Below are 16,679 nucleotides of genomic sequence, written 5' to 3'. Positions count from 1 at the left end.
GTTATGAACCTCAGTGTCATTATTTTCTCCCACTCTGGTCTCTTAAAAATATTTAAATAAAACTTTCATATTTTAAAAAATTAATTTAGGGACTGGGGTTGTGACTCAGTGGTAGAGCCCTTGCTTAGCACTTGTGAGGCACTGGGTTTGATCCTCAGCACCAGCACCACATAAAAATAAATAAACAAAATAGAGTTATAAAATATTTTTAAATAATTAATTTATACATTATCCATACATAGGTAACAGTAGGAATGGAGAGATTAAGAAAGATATAGGGAACAGTAAGACACAATAATTCATGAACTTTATGCCAAAGTGTTTTCTTGATCTTTAATAGTAAGTGAAAGAATATTGCCCTTCATAAGATGTCCATATTGAATAGAGATATGTCACACTAAAACATTTTTTAAGTCACCATGTTAATGACTAATGGAGCTTGGTAGCTCTGTGGATAAGTTCACAATCCTTCCCCATTGAGTTTTTTACTTTTCACTGATGCTTACTAATGCCATTAAGTACAGTCTGCCCTTGGCATTTCTGTGCTTCATGGATTGATATAAAATCCATTATTTGACTTTATTCATAACATGATATAACTCTCAAATGTTTACTATGATATAAACTTACATATCTTTATAATCATATCCCTTAATGTTGGTCCTCCAAATATTTCACTGTAACCATTCTGTCATCATATTCATTGTGACATCAAATTGGCATCATAATGGGTCCCTTTTGGACTTACATCCTTATGCATATTTTAATTCTAATCTCTCATTATAATGTCATCATAACTAGGTCCCTGAAGAATTTCATTGAAATTATTATGAGATAGTTAACATCATGGCAACTCCAGATTAAATTGCACAGGAAATCAGCATTGTAAAAGAAACTTAAATAAAATCCTGGTAAGTAATTACTGGTTATGCTTAGTAATTATTTTGTTTAAACAACTCTCTCTTTCCCTTAATTCAAAATGTCCCCCAAACACAGTATTCAACATTAAAAATAACTACCTGGCAACAAGGAAAATTGCACTTTTTTTAAGTGAGCCAATTTTCATTTAAGTTTGGCAAAACATTCGAAAACATAGCTTGTACTTTAACAACTGGAAAGTTATCTTTTAGATTTTATATTGATTTTTAAAACAGCTGGCCTCCAAGAAAGCTATGAGAAAAGGAAGCTGCAAATATCACACTTTTACCTGAAGCTAAAAACTCAGAAAAAGCTGAGCCTACTATTCTCAAGACACAAAAACTATAGAGAAGAATCCATGACATAAGGACTTTTCACATCATCTAGCTATCAAGTGGGGGTAGGTGTATGTTTAGAAAGAAATGAAAAACAATTTTTACATTTTAAAAAGTCATCACCTTATAAATGAGTCAGCAAAAGTTATTGTCATACCTTTTTTGCAAATATTATACTCAATTCAGTGGATAGAAAAAGACATGGTATTATCTCTGCTAAGAATGTACAGTATACTTATGGCTGAAAAAAATGAACATATGCTTTAAAAGTTGAACATAATTACAAGGTTGTTCTACTACTGTTCTGTGGAATATATAAAGTTAATCAGTGTTGTAGCAGGGGTTTAAAAGAATCAAGTATATTTTGTTTCCATTACTACTATAAACACATTCCAATAAATTTAGTGGTTTGCAACAACCCAAATTTCTTATCTTGCAGTTGTGTAGGTTAGAAGTTTTCCAGGCTCACTAAACTAAAATCAAGGTTTAAAGGCCATATTTCATTCTGGAGAATCCATTTCCTTGCCTTCTCTAACACTTAGAGGTGGCCTGTATTTCTTGACTCCCAGACCCTACCTGCGTCTTCAAAGCCAGCAACATTTTAATTCCCTGCCTTTCATCCACAGTTACATCCTCCTCTGAGGTCCACTCTTAATTTCATTGAACCTACCTGAATGATCCTGGTTAGTCTTTCTATTTTAAAGTCAGATGAATAATAATCTTAATTATATAGTGATCATAATGTCTCCAGATATTTAACCTAATATATTCACAGCTTCCAGGGATTAAAAGGAAGGGGTGGGGTCATTCATTATTCAACCTACTACATCAATTTAACATTAAGATATTGAAGAAGTCTGTGGAAGACCTCTGGGGGAAATACACCTTGAATAGGGCTTTGAAGGGAGATTAGGATGTGAGAATTAACATCAAATTATAATTTATTCTAAGACACCTTTTTCAATACGGTTATGTTAATTACAGAAGAAGAGATTATATATATACATACATATATACATGTTTATGTATTCATTTGCTACTGGGAATTAATCCCAGAGGTGCTTAAACACTGAGCAACATTCCCAGTCCAATGTGTTTGTTTTTTATTTATTATTATTTAGGATCTTCCTAAGTTGCCTAGGGCCTCACTAAATTGCTGAGGATGATCTTGAACTTGCAATCTTCCTGTCTCAGCTTCCTAAATCACTGTGATTATAGGCATGCACCTCCACACTCAACCTCAATAATTTTTTTTTAATACAGACTTGGGATCTAGGCAGGCTTACTTTGAAATTCTATCTTTCCTAGTTGTAACTGTATGACCTTAGAAAAGTAACATAAATCTCCTGGGCCTTAGTTCTTCATCCATAAAAATATTGTAAAATTAACATCTAATTTATAGTATCAACATGAAGGTGAAAAGAGATAATTCAGGCTTCTCATCCAAAATGTGAGGATCTTGGAAGTCATCATTCTATATCGACAAGTAAAAAGCTGAACAAACTGAAAAACAAACAACTATTCTTAGATCCATCAGAGAAGTCAGGTTCAAGGGCAAAGCAAATGTAAAGAAGTACAAGTTACCTGAGAAAAAATTTCAATGTGAACCAGTACTAAGGTAGAGAACCCTGTATTGCAACTAATAAAAAAATAGAGATTTGACCTAGACAAGTCTGAGAGACAAAACTTGTACCACTAATCACTTGGTCACTGATCTTAATATAAAAATTAAAAATAGAGACTATCACAGAGGATCAAAAAACAAGACCAAGTATACATTATCCACAAAAATTTAAATATAAAACATAAATTTATTAAAAGTCAGGGATGAAGAAAGGAAGATACACCATGCCAACAATAATCAAAAGAAATCAAGTAGTATATTAATTTTAGACAGCAGATTTCAAAATGAGAAAAATTTTCAGGGATAAAAGACATTACATAATGATAATGGGATTAATCATTAACAAGATGTAACAATTCTTAGTGAATATATATTCAATAATAGAACATCAAATACAGGAAGCAAAAACTGATGCCAATGCAAGACACATAAATGAATTCACTATTATAATTCAATGTATCAATACCCCTCTTTCAAGAAAGACAGATCCAGCAGGCAGAAGATCAATAAATACATAGTAAACATGAATTAATAATATTATCAAATGAAGAGAGGGAATCAGTGTGGATTCCTTGGATACTTAAAAGACAAAATAATATGAGCAAGTCTAACCCACAAATTCAATAACCTCGATAGAATGGATTAATTCCTTGCAAGATACAATCTGCCATAACTCACACAAAAAGAAATAGACAACGTGGATATATCTCTATCTATTAATGGAACTGAATAAATGATTAAAATCCTTCCAAAAGAGAAGGCACGAGGCCCAGATGGGTTTTCTGATAGATCCTACCCAATATTTAAGGAATGAACTATACCAGTTCTCTGTATTCTCTTTCATAAACAGGAGCAGAAGAATACTTTCCCAAGTCATTGAATAATATTAACTTTATACAAACACTTAAAAGATTATACTTTAAAAGAAAATTATAGACCAATCTCTCTAATGAATATAGATATAGAAATACTCAGCAACCTATTAGAAAATCAAAGCAGATAATTTTTCCTGTTATTTCTTCTACTTACTTATAATTTTATTAAGGCATTATAGATATACTTGAAGGTGAAATTCATTGCAGTATAGTGATATAGTCCTATATGTACTAGGATCCTTTGGTCAAATTAATTCCAACATTCCTTCCATTTCCATCCTTCCTCCCTTTCCTCAAACCCCTTCCTCTACTCCAATAATCTCTCTTCTATTTTCATGGGATTTCCCTTTCTGTTCACCCTTATTTTTGTCTAGCTTCTGCATATGAGAAAAAAACATTTGACCCTTCACTTCCTGAGTTGAACTTATGTCACTTAGCATGATTTTATCCAGTTCCATCCACTCAACAGCAAATATCATAATTTTATTCTTCTTTATGGATAAGTAAAACTCCACTGTGTACATATACCACATTCTCTTAATCGTTTCATCTCTTGATGGACATCTGGCCTGATTCCACAACTTGGCTATTGTGAATTGCTCTGCTATAAATAATGATGTTGTTGTATCACTATAGTATGCTGATTTTAAATCTTTGGATTATACAAAGGTGTGGGATAGCTGGGTTACCTTGTAGTTCCGTTCCTGTCTTTTTAAGGAATCTACGTACTGCTTTACAGAGTGGTTATATTAATTTGCAGTCCCACAAACGATGTACAAAGCAAATAATTTATAAAATAATTAAACACCATTACCAAGTGTCAATTATCCTTGTATAAGAGGCTTTTCAAAATTTGAATATTAATTAATGTAACTCATCAGATAAACAGGTTAGAGAAAATATCACATGATCTTATCAATAGATGCAGAAAATCATTTGGCCAAACCCAGCAACCACTTTTTTTTAAAACAAAACTGCCAGTAAACCAGAAATAGAGGATAACCTCCTCAATTTAATAAAGAACATTTACAAAATACCTATAGCTACAATCACAATGGCAGTAAATTAGAAACACTAATGTCAAAACTAGGAAAGGATTTGTCTTCTCACCACTCCCTTTCCACATCTTATTGGAAGTTCTAATATAATAAGATGAAAAAAGGTAAAAAGAGTTACACAGATTGAGAATAAGAAAATAAAAAGTGACATGAATATCTTTGTAGAAAATCCAAAAGATTTGACAAAAAGAAAAGAAAAGAAAAGAAAAAATAGGGAAAAAAACCTGGAACTAAACTAACAAGCAATTATAGCAAGTTTGCAGGATACAACTTAAATATATAAAAGTCAATCAGTTTCCTATATATGAGATACAAACAACTAAAATTTGAAATTAAAAACACAGTATTGTTTACATTAATATGCCAAAGAATAAAATTAATATAAATCCAACAAAATATGCCCAAGATTTGCATAAGGAAAACTACAAAACTTTGATGACAAAAGTCAAAGAAAAACTAAATAATTGGTGGAAATATTTCATGTCCATATATAAAGCAACAGTTAATATGTATCTACACAATAATAACATCAAAATGCATTAGGTATAACCTCATAAAACTGTTGTTGGAAGACTAAATACTGATGAGATCTAAGTTCTTTTCTACTTGATCTATAGACATACTTCAACCCCAATCAAAATCCCAGTAAATTATTTCGTGGATATTGACATAAAAAGTTTATATAGAGAGGCAAATGACTCAGAGGAGCTAATAGAATATTGAAGGGAAGACTGACAACCCTGAACTTCCAGTCTTATATACAACTGTAGTAATCAAAAAAGTGTGGGTGTAAGAGCGAATACACTATCTTCTCAGCAGCACATGGATCCTTCTCTAAAATAGACCATATATTATGCCACAAAGCTAATGTCAGCAAATACAAGAAGATAGAGACACTACCTTGTATTCTATCAGATCATAATGGATTGAAGTTATAAATAAATGAAAGAGTAAAAAACAGAAACTACTCCAACACCTGGAGATTAAACAATATGCTATTATATGATGAATGGATAACAGAAGATATTAGGAAGGAAATTAAAAAATTCTTAGAGGTAAATGAGAACAAAGAAACAACATATCAAAATCTCTGGGACACTATGAAAGCAGTACTTAGAGGAAAATTTATTTCATGGAGCACATTTAATAAAAGAAGTAAAACTCAACAAATCAACGACCTAACACTACAGCTCAAAGCCCTAGAAAAAGAAGAACAGACCAAAACCAAAAGTAGTAGAAGACAGGAAATAGTTAAACTCAGAGCTGAAATCAACAAAATGGAAACAAAAGAAACAATACAAAAAATTGACAAAATAAATAGTTGATTCTTTGAAAAAATAAACAAAATTGATAAACCTTTAGCCACACTAACAAAGAGAAGATGAGAGAAAACCCAAATCACTAAAATTCGGAATGAACAAGGAAATATCACAACAGACACGACTGAAATACAAAACATAATTGGAAGCTATTTTGAAAATCTATACTCCAACAAAATAGAAAATTTCGAAGACATCTACAGGTTTCTAGAGACATATGAATTGCCTAAACTGAACGAGGAGGACATACACAATTTAAATAGACCAATTTCAAGTAATGAAATAGAAGAAGTCATCAAAAGCCTACCAACAAAGAAAAGTCCAGGACCAGATGGGTTTTCAGCCGAGTTCTACAAAACCTTTAAAGAAGAGCTCATTCCAATACTTCTCAAAGTATTTCATAAAACAGAAGAGGAGGGAACCCTCCCAAACTCATTCTACGAAGCCAATATCACCCTGATACCTAAACCAGAGAGAGACACATCGAGGAAAGAAAATTTCAGACCAATATCCTTAATGAACATCGACACAAAAATTCTAAACAAAATTTTAGCAAATCACATACAAAAATATATTAAAATGATAGTGCACCATGATCAAGTGGGTTTCATCCCAGGGATGCAAGGTTGGTTCAACATCAGGAAAGCAATAAATGTAATTCACCATATCAATAGACTTAAAGCCAAGAATCACATGATTATTTCGATAGATGCAGAAAAAGCATTTGATAAAATACAGCACCCCTTCATGCTCAAAACACTAGAAAAAATAGGGATAGTGGGAACATTCCTTAACATTGTAAAGGCCATCTACGCTAAGCCCATGGCTAATATCATTCTAAATGTTGAAAAACTGAAAGCATTCCCGCTAACATCTGGAACAAGGCAGGGATGCCCTCTTTCACCACTTCTTTTCAATATCGTCCTTGAAAATCTAGCCAGAGCAATTAGACAGTCCAAAGAAATTAAAGGGATACGAATAGGAAAAGAAGAACTCAAACTATCCCTATTTGCTGATGATATGATGGTATACTTAGAGGAACCAGGAAATTCCACCAGAAAACTTTTAGATCTCATAAGTGAATTCAGTAAAGTAGCAGGATATAAGATCAATGCACATAAATCTAAGGCATTTTTATACATAAGCGATGAATCTTCAGAAAGAGAAATTAGGAAAACTACCCCATTCACAATAGCTTCAAAAAAAATAAAGTATTTGGGAATCAATCTCACAAAAGAGGTGAAAGACCTCTACAATGAGAACTACAGAACACTAAAGAAAGAAATTCAAGAAAACCTTAGAAGATGGAAAGATCTCCCATGTTCTTGGATAGGAAGAATTAATATTGTCAAAATGGCCATACTACCAAAAGTGCTATACAGATTCAACGCAATTCCAATTAAAATCCGAATGATGTATCTTACAGAAATAGGGCAAGAAATTATGAAATTCATCTGGAAGAATAAAAAACCCAGAATAGCTAAAGCAATCCTTGGCAGAAAGAGTGAAGCAGTGTTATATCTTGCTGATTTATGCTTCCCTTAAGCAGTATGAAATGTCCTTCTTTATCCCTTCTAACTTTGGCTTGAAGTCCACATTATCTGAAATGAGGATGGATACTCCAGCTTTTTTGCTGAGTCCATGTGCATGGTATGTTTTTTCCCATCCTTTCACCTTTAGTCTATGGGTATCTCTTTCTATGAGGTGAGTCTCTTGCAGGCAACATATTTTTGGATCTTTCTTTTTAATCCAATCTGCCAGTCTATGTCTTTTGATTGATGAATTCAGGCCATTAACATTCAGGGTTATTATTGAGATATGATTTGTATTCCCAGTCATTTGGTTCATTTTTAAAATTTTATTTATTTATTTATTTTTTGACACAACTTGGTTCCTCCTTTATTTGACAGTTCCTTTAGGATAATTCCTCCCTTTGCTGATTTGCTTCTTTGTTTTATCTCTTCCTCATGGAATATTTTGCTGAGAATGTTCTGTAATGCTGACTTTCTTTTTGTAAATTCTTTTAGCTTTTGTTTATCATGGAATGATTTTATTTCATCGTCAAATTTGAAGGTAAGTTTTGCTGGGTATAAGATTCTTGGTTGGCATCCATTTTCTTTCAGAGCTTGAAAAATGTTGTTCCAGGACCTTCTAGCTTTTAGGGTCTGGATTGAAAAATCTGCTGATATCCGTATTGGCTTCCCCCTGAATGTAATTTGGTTCTTTTCTCTTACAGCCTTTAAAATTCTGTCTTTATTTTGTATGTTAGGTATTTTCATTATAATGTGCCTTGGTGTGGCTCTGTTGTAATTTTGTGTATTTGGAGTCCTATAAGCCTCTTGGACTTGCTTTTTCCATTTCATTCTTCAGATTTGGGAAATTTTCTGATATTATTTCTTCAAATAGATTGTTCATTCCTTTGGTTTGTTTCTCTAAGCCTTCCTCAATCCCAATAATTCTCAAATTTGGCCTTTTCATGATATCCCATAGTTCTTGGAGATTCTGTTCATGATTTCTCACCATCTTCCCTGTTTGTTCAACTTTTTTTTCGAGGTTAAATATTTTGTCTTCAATATCTGAAGTTCTGTCTTCCAGCTGTTCTATCCTATTGGTTGTGCTTTCTATGGAGTTCTTAATTTGGTTTATTGTTTCCTTCATTTCAAGGATTTCTGTTTGGTTTTTTTTCAATATCTCTAACTCTTTATTGAAATGATCTTTTGCTTCCTGAATTTGCTCTGTTAACTGTTGATTGGTGCGATCATTCAATGCCTACATTTGCTCTTTCATCTCATCATTCAATGCCTGCATTTCCTCTTTCATCTCATCGTTTGCTTCCCTGATCATTTTAATTACGTACATTCTGAACTCCATTTCTGTCATTTCTTTTGCCATGCTGTCGTTGGATTTTATTGATGTAACATCTAGATTTGTTTGGGGCATTTTCTTCCCTTGTTTTCTCATATTTTCAGGAATCAGTGGGTCCTTAAGATATTGCAGATTTCCTCTATCCACTTATAATATCCCTGAAGATTCCTAGTATATCCCCTCTTATCCTTCAGTAGCCTGAAGTCTTGGAAGAAGTTGATAATGCGGTTCTCCACAAGGAAGCTGCCTCTCTAGGGATGGTGACACTTAGGTGGGGTATATTCCCTGCTAGTGGGCAGAGGTGCCTCCAATTGTTGACCAATGGTCTTCCAAAGGGGAACTAGGCTGCAGGCTGAGGCAAGGTCTGTTTATGCCTGTGTCTCTGGTTTTACCGTCCTTGTGGGAAAACCTCACCCAGCAGGAAATACTCACCCAGTGGGGAGGTCTCGCTTGTCAGTTGCCCTCCTAGAGGTTCCCCTCAATCTACAACTACTGCCTGGGCTGGGCTGTCTTCCTCTGCAACGTTCCCAGGGGCCCGGCCCTACCTCCTGGGCCTGGCACTCTCACCCTTCGCTGACGAGTCTCCTTAGGCTGCTTCTCTTCATAGAATCTGCCCGCAGTCCTGGAAACTTTGCTCCGCCCCTAGGTGTGTCTCTGTGAGGCTCTTCCAGCAAGAAGCCGGTCCTGGGACCCTGCTCTGCACCTAATCGCCTGGCTATGCGGCCCCTCCTCTGAGCCGCCACCTGGAGCCCTGTACAGTAGCTCCGAGACCCAGAGACCCACCACACACCTCCTCCTCCGGACAGCCGCCCGGTTTCCAAGGCAGTCACTAGGAGTCCAAGCAACTCACTTTGAGTCTCCTCCTCCCGTCAACCACCCGTAGCCCTAGGCAGTCACTCCGAGTCCAAGTGACCCACCCTGTTCCTCCTCCTCCTCGGCGTAGCCCCCCGGGTGTTCAGTAGTGGTCGCTTTGAGTCCAAACAACACACCACTCGCCTCCTCCTCTGGCAACTGCCTGAGGCTCTGATGCAGTCACTCCTAGACTAAGCGACCCGCCGAGCTTCTTCTCTTCCTCCAGGCAACCCCCCGGTGTTCAGAAGTGGTTGCTCTGAGACTAAACAGCTCGCCACGCAGCTCCTCCTCAGGCAGCCGCCTGTAATTCTGATGCAGTCACTCCTAAACTAAGCGACCCGCCATGCTTCTCCTCTTCCTCTGGGCAACCCACCAGTGTTCGGAAGCGGTTGTTCTGGGTCCAAACAGCTCACCACGCAGCTCCTCCTCAGGCATCCACCCGGAGCCCCAGTGGTTGCTCCGAGTCCCCACATTCTTGATACCTCTGTAGAGCCCATTCCTCTGATTGATCTGGTACTTCTAATAGTCAGTCTTGAGCAATAACCTATACAATGGAACAATGTCACTCAGCAGAAACACTTTCAAAGTCCAAAAAATCAGGAGGAGAAGAAAATGAAGACCTATCTCACCTGCAAACAGCAATGTCAATATTTTTCATTTCTTTAAAGAAAAGACATCTCATAGTTCTGGATCTTTTGAAAGACCTGATAACAACCAAGCACTTTCAAATCATCTTTGTCCAGGAAAAAGTCCTTTTTGGTTTTCAGACCAGACAACTCAAACTGAAATGGTACAACAGTGGTTTGGAAATCTGCAAATGAATGTTTTGCAGAAGGACCTGTCAAGAAATGCTTGGAGTGATATGAGAGCCAGAAAGAACTCTGATGCTCTGGATGATGCCACTCCTGTAAATCAGCTGAGTACTGTAAATCAGTATGAAGTATATGACTGAACTGCACAGTGACCCTGAGATAATGCAACAAGAACCTATTTTTGGCTTTGATCCTCTTTCCGAACAAAGCAAGACCAGGGGTGTGGAGTCAACACTGGGATGTCAAAAACACACATTATGAAGCATTACATCTCCTTTGACTGCTCCCAGGCTAAAACCAATCAGACAGAAAACCAAAAAGGTTGTGGTGACCTTACTTGATTCAGAGGAGGTGTGTGTGGAGCTTCTAAAGGAATATACATCTCAAGAATATGTGAAAGAAGTTCTTCCAATATCTAGTGATGGGAATATGATCACTATATATTATCCAAATGATGGAAGAGGCTTTCCTCTTGCTGATAAAGCATCCTCACCTATTGGCAACATCAGAGGTACAGCTTTGACAGTTTACCAGAAAAATACTGGTGAAAATATCAACATACTTCCAGATTTGTACAGCTTGTAAGATCTAAATCTCTCCAAATCACTTATTTTACAAGATATGCTAAATGTATTTTGATGGAGAATTCTCCTGGTGCTGATTTTGAGGTTTGGTTTTATGATGGAGCAAAAATACACAAAACAGAAGATTTAATACAAGTAATTGAAAAGACTGGGAAATTTTACACTTTAAAGGTTAAAAGTTAAGTTCATAGCTTAAAAGAGGAAATAAAAATATCTGTGGACCATGCTAATGAGGGTCATCGTATTTGTTTAGCACTGGAATCTGTAATTTCAGAAGAGGAAAAGAAAAGTAGGAGTGCTCCCTTTTTCCCAATAATTGTAGGAAGAAAACATGGTAATACTGGTTCACCTAAGGCCCTCTCTTTTGAAGGCAGCATATTGTTGGGTCTTTCTTCTTAATCCAATCTGCCAGACTAGGTCTTTCGATTCATGAGTTTATATCTTTAATATTCAGGGTTATTATTGAGATATGACTTGTATTCCCGGCCATTTTGGCTTATTTTTTGTTTTTAATTTGACTTGGTTTCTCCTTTAATTTGGTTTTCATTTAGGGTAGTTCCTCCCTTTGCTGACGTATATCATTGTTTTTTCATTTCTTCATCATGGAATACTTTGCTGAGAATGTTCTGTAGTGCAGGGTTTCTATTTGTAAATTCTTTTATAAATTCTTTTAGTTTTTGCTTGTCATGGAGGGATTTTATTTCATAAGCAAATCTGAAGGTTAGTTTTGCTGGGTATTAGATTCTTGGTTGGCATCCATTTTCTTTCAAAGCTTGAAATGTTTTGTTCCATGCCCTTCTATCTTTTAAGGTCTGGGCTGGGAAATCTGCTGATATCTGTATTGGTATCCTCTGTATGTAATCTGATGCTTTTCTCTCTCAGCCTTTAAAATTCTATCTTTATTTTGAACATGGGGTATTTTCATAATAATGCACCTTGGTGTGGATCTGTTATAATTTTGTGAAATTGTGGTGTCCTGTAAGTCTCTCATATTTGATTTTTCATTTCATTCTTCAAGTTTGGAAAATATTCTGATATTTTATTGAATATATTATTTATTCCTTTGGTTTGTATCTCTGTGCCTTCCTCAATCCCAATAATTCTTAAATTTGGTCTTTACAAGATATCCCATAATTCTTGTAGTTTCTTGTTTTTTTTATTGTAAACAAATGGGATACATGTTGTTTCTCTGTCTGTACATGGCGTAAAGGCATACCATTTGTGTAATCATAAATTTACATAGGGTTATGCTGTTTGATTCATTCTGTTATTTTTCCCCTTCTCCCCCATCCCTCCCACCCCTCTTTTCCCTCTATACAGTCCTTCCTTCCTCCATTCCTGTCCCCCTCCCTAAACCCAACTCCAACCCCAACACTAACCCTTCCCACCCCCCATTATGTGTCATCATCCACTTATTAGCGATATCATTCTTCCTTTGGTTTTTTGAGATTGGCTGATCTCACTTAGCATGATATTCTCCAGTTTCATCCATTTGCCTGCAAATGCCATAATTTTATCATTCTTTATGGCTGAGTAATATTCCATTGTATATATATATACCACATTTTCTTTATCCATTCATCAATTGAAGGACATCTAGGTTGGTTCCACAATCTGCCTATTGTGAACTGAGCAGCTATGAACATTGATGTGGCTGTATCTGTGTAATATGCTGATTTTAAGTCCTTTGGGTATAGGCCAAGGAGTGGGATAGCTGGGTCAAATGGTGGTTCCATTCCAAGTTTTCTAAGGAATCTCCACACTGCTTTCCAGAGTGGCTGCACTAATTTGCAGCCCCACCAGCAATGTAAGAGTGTACCTTTCTCCCCACATCCTCGCCAACACCTGTTGTTGCTTGTATTCTTGATAATTGCCATTCTAATTGGGGTGAGATGGAATCTTAGGGTGGTTTTGATTTGCATTTCTCTTATTACTAGAGATGTTGAACATTTTTCCATATGTTTGTTGATTGCTTGTATATCTTCTTCTGTGAAGTGTCTATTCATTTCTTTAGCCCATTTGTCAATTGGATTATTTACATTCTTGATGTAGAGTTTTTTGAGTTCTTTATAGATTCTGGAGATTAGCGCTCTATCTGAAGTATGATTGGCAAAGATTTTCTCCCACTCTGTAGGCTCTTTCTTCGCATTGCTGAGAGTTTCCTTTGCTGAGAGAAAGCTTTTTAGTTTGAATCTATCCCAGTTATTAATTCTTGATTTTATTTCTTGTGCTATGGGAGTCCTGTTGAGGAAGTCTGGTCCTAAACTGACATGTTGAAGCTCTGGACCTACTTTTTCTTCTATAAGATGCAAGGTCTCTGGTCTGATTCCGAGATCCTTAATCCATTTTGAGTTTAGTTTCATGCATGGTGAGAGATATGGGTTTAGTTTCATTCTGTTGCATATGGATTTCCAATTCTCCCAGCACCATTTGTTGAAGAGTCTATCTTTTCTCCATTGCATATTTTTGGCTCCTTTGTCTAGTATGAGAAAATTGTATTTATTTGGATTTGTGTCCATGTCCTCTGTTCTGTACCATTGATCTACCTGTCTATTTTGGTACCAATACATGGAATATTATTCTGTGCTAAAAAGAAATGATCTGTCAAGCTATGAAAAGATGTGAAGGAAGGTTAAATGCATATTCCTCAGTGATACAAGTCAATCTGTAAATGCAATGTACAGTATTGGTTTAAGTATATAACATTCTGGAAAAGGTAAAAGCATGGAACCAATAAAAAGTTTACTGTCTGCCAGGTGATGAGGGGTGGAAAAGGTAAATAGCTTTCTTTAGTCATGAAGTTTTCTCAGGCAGTGAATTGAGTCTGTATGATACTCTAATTTTGCTCATACAATATTACACATTTGTCAAAGTTCATAGAATGCACATCCATAGTAAATCTTAATATACACTATGAACTTTGAGTAATAATGATGTGCCAGTGTAGGTTTATTGATACTAACAATATGTCATACTGGTTCAGGATTTTGATAGTGGGGAGTCTGTGTGTGTGTGGAACTAGGGAACTCATTGGAAACCTTTCATATTATTTTGAACCTAAAACTGATTTAAAAATAATCTATTGTATTAGATATCTTTCCATCATTATAACTAAGTACCCCAAATAATTAACTTATAAAGAAAAAAGTTGGTGCAACACTTCAGCACCACCCTGCCCAGTGCCCATGGTCTAGCACCCATGCAATTTATCACCTGTGCTGCAAGTGACCATCTACCAATAGGTGGGGTTACCTCTACCCACTATCATGGATTATTCCCTACCTTGAGGACAACATCCCTATTTGGGTAGTTCCCATCTTGGGACACTGCATTATCAAGTAACTCTTAGGCATCAGTTCACTGAAGACTAGGAGGTTTGAACAGTAGAGTATAGTTTTATTATAGAATATTTTTATTAGTAGCATTATTACAATTATTCCTATTATACCTACTATTATTCCTACTTTTCTTTTTTTCTTGATTATTTTTCTCACTCTATTTTCCTCTTGTCTATCTGTTTTCTTGGAGACTCTTTCTCCCTTTTCTCATGCTAACAACCAGTTTCTTTAATTCTGTTTTCACTATACCTATGACTTAGTACCTCCATAGACTCACTTCTTATCTCATTAACATTAATCCTATACCCTTCCACATCCTCTTTGTCCACCATTAGAAACTGTGATCATTATTGCAAACCTATAGTTTATGCTGTAGATAATAAACTCATCATCTCTGTTTATTAAGACAGTACTTTTAATATCTTAATAGGAACTATTTGGGTTAAGGTTGCATATTGTTTGTATTGTGTGCTGTTAATATTGATCTCCCACTCTAAGGTGAGGAATTGGAAACTTGCAGGGACACTATAAGTCTATGGGGGGAAACTGCAATACCTTGAATTTGCACTGCTAGTGGGGAAGATATATGAACAACGTGAAAAAAAAGGGAAGAAAGTGTCCCAAGCAAACCTAGATGCTACATCAATAGAATCAAATGACAGCATAATAGAAGAAATGTCAGAAAGGGAGTTCAGAATGTACATAATGAAAATGATCTGAGGAGCAAAGGATAAGGTAAGAAAGCAAATACAGAAAATGAATGATGACTCCAATAAATAGTTAAATGAGCAACTGCAGGAAGCAAAAGATCATTTCAATAAAGAGATAGAAATTCTGAAAAAAAAAAAAACCAGAAATCCTTGAAATGAAAGAAACAATAAACCAAATTAAAAATTCAATAGAAAGAATCACCAACAGAACAGATCACTTGGAAGACAGAACCTGAGACAATGAAGACAAAATATTTAATCTTGAAAACAAAGTTGAACAAACAGAAAAGATGGTAAGAAATCATGAACAGAAACTACAAGGGGGGGCCAAGATGGTGGACTAGAGGGCGGCTGCATTTCACGTTGCTCCAGAACGCAAGATTCAAAAGAGGAGATAGTGAGAGACTTGGGACCAATTCAAAGCCGCCGGGTGAGTCTCTCCTGTTGGGGAGGCATCCCGGATGGGGCAGTAGCCCCGGAACGCAGGGGATTTGTGAAGTGGAGTTGCTCTGCAAGACGCCCCTCCCCCCGCTGGAGTGGTAAAGACGGACAACTAGGATCATCGTAGAGGAGGCGGCTCAGCACAGCGCTTGAACTCGAGCAACCACTGGGGCTCCGGGCAGCTGCCTGAGGAGGAGCTGCGTGGTGAGCTGTTTAGGCCCAGAATGACTGCTTCTGAACACCGGGGGGTTGCCTGGAGGAAAAGGAGAAGCCCAGCGGGTCGCTTGGTCTAGGAGTGACTGCATCAGAGCCACAGGCGGTTGCCAGAGGAGGAGCTGCGTGGTGAGCTGTTTGAACTCAGAGTGAGTGCTCCTGAACACTGGGGGACTGCCCGGAGGAAGAGGAGGAGTGCGGCGGGACGCTTGGTCTAGGAATGACTGCATCAGAGCCACAGGCAGTTGCCAGAGGAGGAGCTGTGTGGCAAGCTGTTTGAACTCAGAGCGAGCGCTCCTGAACACCGGGAGGTTGCCCGGAGGAAGAGGAGGAGCGCGGCGGGTTGCTTGACCTAGGAGTGACTGCATCAGAGCCACAGGCAGTTGCCAGAGGAGGAGCTGCGTGGCGAGCTGTTTGAACTCAGAACAACTGCTCCAGAACACTGGTGGCCTGCCTGGAGGAGGAGAGCGGTGGGACGCTTGGTCTAGGAGTGACTGCATCAGAGCCACAGGTGGTTGCCAGAGGAGGAGGCGAGTGGTGAGTTGATTGGACTAAAAGCGACCGCTCCTGAACACTGGTGGCCTGCCTGGAGGAGGAGCGTGGTGAGTCACTTGGTCTCGGAGCCACCGCTCCTGAACACCCGGGGGACTACCCCAAGGAGAAGGAGGAGGAACAGGGCGGGTCACTTGGACTTGGAGTGACTGCCTAGGGCTACGGGCGGTTGGTGGGAGGAGG

At 37.2% G+C, this 16,679-nt stretch overlaps 1 pseudogene; it reads left to right on the top strand.

Annotated features, from left to right (window-relative positions):
• The window catches only part of LOC124971559 (serine/threonine-protein kinase PLK4-like), an 84,832-nt pseudogene that overhangs the window by 57,989 nt on the left and 10,164 nt on the right, over nt 1-16,679 (top strand).

This window comes from Sciurus carolinensis, chromosome X (genome assembly GCF_902686445.1).
Source record: "Sciurus carolinensis chromosome X, mSciCar1.2, whole genome shotgun sequence".
NCBI classification, from domain to species: Eukaryota; Metazoa; Chordata; class Mammalia; order Rodentia; family Sciuridae; genus Sciurus; species Sciurus carolinensis.
Note: the sequence above shows the minus strand (reverse complement) of the source record. Positions and strands in the feature narration are given on the sequence as shown.